Source organism: Bison bison, unplaced genomic scaffold (genome assembly GCF_000754665.1).
Source record: "Bison bison bison isolate TAMUID 2011002044 unplaced genomic scaffold, Bison_UMD1.0 scf7180017864531, whole genome shotgun sequence".
Taxonomy (NCBI): domain Eukaryota; kingdom Metazoa; phylum Chordata; class Mammalia; order Artiodactyla; family Bovidae; genus Bison; species Bison bison.
In genome coordinates this window covers 9,811,813-9,815,742 of record NW_011495081.1, presented here as the reverse complement: position 1 = coordinate 9,815,742, position 3,930 = coordinate 9,811,813, and positions in this window count along the sequence as shown.

Here is a 3,930-nt window from a genome sequence, read left to right as displayed (position 1 = left end):
TTGTATTTCGCTGTGAGACCCTCCGGCGGGCGCGATTCACAGGCGCCCGGACCACGTCGGGAGCGAGGCCGGGGGGAATCCCCCTCCCCCCTCCTCCGCCGCCCGCTCCCCGCCCCCCACTCCTCCGCCCGCTTTCCCTCCTCTTCCCCTTAAAGCGGCGATGGCTCCTTCCAAGCGGGAGCAGCGGCCCCACACTCAGTCGGGGACTTAGGGGCTGGGAGCTGGAAGCCCGGCTGCAGGCGCCCGCGCGGGGGCGTGGGAGCAGGCGGCACGGAGCTGGAGTCGCGCGGGGTGGGAACGACGCGCCGCTGGCTCTCATGGGGGTTGCAGTGGGCGCGGAGTCCCTCCTGCAAAGTTCAGAGTAACCCCCAATCGAGCTCCGGGCGCCGCCCGGCGTGAACGGGGGCGGGTCTTCTTGCCTTGTCCGTTTCCAACGGTGTGATTCACCCCGCCTTATGTAAATCCCGGGAGCTCTCCGAGCCGCGGAGGATGTGACTCCAGCCGGGTTAGAAGAACCATCTGTAGCAAACAACTTTGAACCGACACCGCCTTTCCCGAGCGCGCTCACTACCCTGGTCCTGTGTGATTTGAGATTGGTCGCTCGCCCTTTCCCGAGGGACTCTCTGGGAATTCGACCTCACTGTGCAAGAACACCTAGGCAGGTTTCATTCAACAAAGCGTCTGTCCTCGCTTCTGGACACGGAGCAGTAAAATCCACAGATGCGGTACCCTGCTCGCCGAGCTCACAGTCTAGGGGGATGTTTAGGTTGCCATGACAGGCTTACAACTCAAGATCCGACCTAGTCCAGGGGACGGGGCCTTAGAGACGGTTTCTCTTAAGAATGACACGATTCGGCTCCTGGGGACACAGAAGGGATCGGGCTTGCACAGGACCACAGAGGTAGTAAGTGAAGAAACAAATTCAAACGGGGGTCTCCAAGTAGCCTGCCGCTTGATTTTTCCTCTATCAGGAAAGTTCACCATTTTTAGTCAAGTGGCCAGCATTATTTTTAAAGGCTCACTGTCATTTAGTTAGTCACTTTATGCCCCACGTGTGATTTTCAATTCAACAAATGAAAAAACAACAACCATACCGCATTTGACTTACTGGTTTAATGGTTTTAAGGGAAGAAGTGTTTAGGGAAGAGGGTGGAGGAGCAAAAAAATAATAATAATAAAATGAAAAACAAAACCAGCAAACCACATTGCCTTCCAGACACTTTTTGGGTTCAGTCCACTAGGAAATTTATTGGATAAGAACTGGCTCTCCCTCTCAGCTCTGTGCATTAGACTCTGTCCCAGATCCAAACCAAGATTCTCAGGTAAGACACAAGATGAGGGGTGGGGCTGGATTCCACCTCGGAAAGCAGGGGTTTGATATCTGTTTCCTTTCACATGTTTCTCTTGCCTTTATCCCCCGCATCAGATGCACATGGGGGTTTTCAACTGAATCAGTGCATCACCTGGTACTGATTATACTGTATTTGCCAAAAAATGAACGTTCTAGTTATAGGGCAGGCACCCTAAGGTTTGTGACTAAGTAGAGGCATCTGAAGACCACATCTAAGAATTCCAGAGTTGCCCCAGTATACCTTCAAGTGTTTCCATATTGACTGAAATGCGGGATTTTGGTTGAATCTCTATATCATGCCTTTATATAGATCTTATCTGATGATGAGATTACTATTGCTGTACTATCTTACTTCATTCAAAGGTACCATCTTCCTGTTCTGTGCAAGGTCCTTACCCTCATCTTTCCCTAGAAGGCAGAGGACTATATCTTAACAACTTTCTATTTGTCTTACCAAGTAGCATAGTATATTGCATTAAAAAGGTGCTCAGTAGCATTTAATTTTTTGTCTTTTGGTTTAACTTCTGAGAATTTTTTTTTTTGGAATGCCTTGCTTTCAGCTTGGTTGTAAACTATAAGCAAGATCTCCACCTTGTGGGCATAAGTAGAATATCATCTAATTAGAAAAGCATACATTTTCAACAGGCCGGTTAATGGCTTAAATCTGAGAATATTACTTGACTACCCTGGCCCATGCCATGTCCTGGGGGCTATGGGGATATCCAAAGCAGTTAGTGTCACTGTCTTTTTAGCTGTTAACAGAAACTATAACTATAAGGGATAGTTCACTATAAACTCTATGAGGAGTCTGTCTTATCTTTTATGGCTGTCTGGCACAATACTTGGCACTTAGTTGGTGTTCAGTAACGCTTAATAAATCATTGGAATGTTAATGAGATAAAGCTCTGCAAGTAGCATGTAACAAGTCATTAAAAAAAACTGCTTACCATTAAAAGATACAAAATAAGAGTTTTCATTCATAAAAGGGGAAAAAAATTGGTGAAGGATCCACTTCATGAAAAGAAGAAGCACGTGATTTTCAGGCTAGGAGGGCTGACTTCAACCCAGTCCCAGAATCTTCCGATCACATTACTGGTATTGATAAAGAAACTGAAGACTTGAAGCAGTCAGCTAAGACCTTGCACCTCAAAACACGGACTGACCCTATCACAGCCAGTGGCTCAGAGACATCGGACTGAATGCACTGGGTTCCCGAACAGGAAGCACTAATAGAAACTTGAACAAATGCATTGAAATGCAGAATTACAGAAAGCTGTAGGAATAAAAGAGAAACAACAAACCCAAAGTAGAAGGCAGTTTAAGTGCATTATGTAAGTTATTGTTTTAGACAGTGTTTAAAAACACTTCTCTGCTTGTAAGAGGAAGACACTCCCATTCTCCTCTACTTTCTGGCATGAGGACACCCCTGACTGCCGTCCCCCTGGGTCTCCCTGGGACAGCACAAGGCACTGTCCACTACAATGTGTGACCGCAGGCTGGCCCTTCTGGCAGTTTCTTAGGGATGAGGGGAGGTGCTGTTCATCTGTTCCTACACAAAAACCTATTTTCACTTGGAGAACTTTCCTAACAATCCTCAGAGCTTCTCCCTGAGCCTCAGCTTCCAACTGCTTCACACTTGTCCACAGTCCTGTTAGAAGAATGATTTGTCTCATAAAAGAGTGCCTGCTGGAGAAGAGAGAAGAGGTGGAGTTGAGGGGTGGGTGCAGGGCAGCAGGCTGGGGGTTGGGAGGTTTTCTAAGTCCAGCATTTCCTCTTAGTGGCTAATTATTTCCTATGTCCATGAGTACCAGATTCCACATCTGATAAATGAGGATGATAAACCCTACCTACCTCATATGGTTGTTGTGAAGTTCATGTGAGATGTTACTAATAACCATAACAACATTAACAGCAAATGCTTATCGAGCACTTATTGTGGGCTAGGCACAGGTCTGAGCTCTGCACATGTGTTCTCCTTTCACCATCCCGACAACTAGTCTTGTTCCCACTGTACAGATGGGGAAACCAAAGCTTAGCCAGTAACTGGCCTGAAGTTACACAGCACGTAAAGTTGAAGTTAAATCGCTCAGTCGTGTCCAACTCTTTGCGACCCCATGGACTGTAGCCTACCAGGATCCTCTGTCCATGGGATTTTCCAGGCAAGAGTACTGGAATGGGTTGCCATTTCCTTCTCCAGGGGATCCTCCCAACCCAGGAATCGAACCTGGGTTTCCCACATTGTAGACAGACACTTTACCATCTGAGCCACCAGGGAAGTCCACATAGCAAGTAATGATGAGGCCAAACTCTTGGGAAATTATAAACTACTAAGAAAATGACAGATATAAAAAAATTTTTTAATTAAAATAAACTCAACTGTATGCAGGTCAAGAAGCAACAGTTAGAACTGGACATGGAACAACAGACTGGTTCCAAATAGGAAAAGGAGTACGTCAAGGCTGTATGTTGTCACCCTGCTTATTTAACTTACATGCAGAGTACGTCATGAGAAATGCTGGACTGGATGAAGCACAAGCTGGAATCAAGATTGCCACGAGACATATCAATAGCCTCAGATA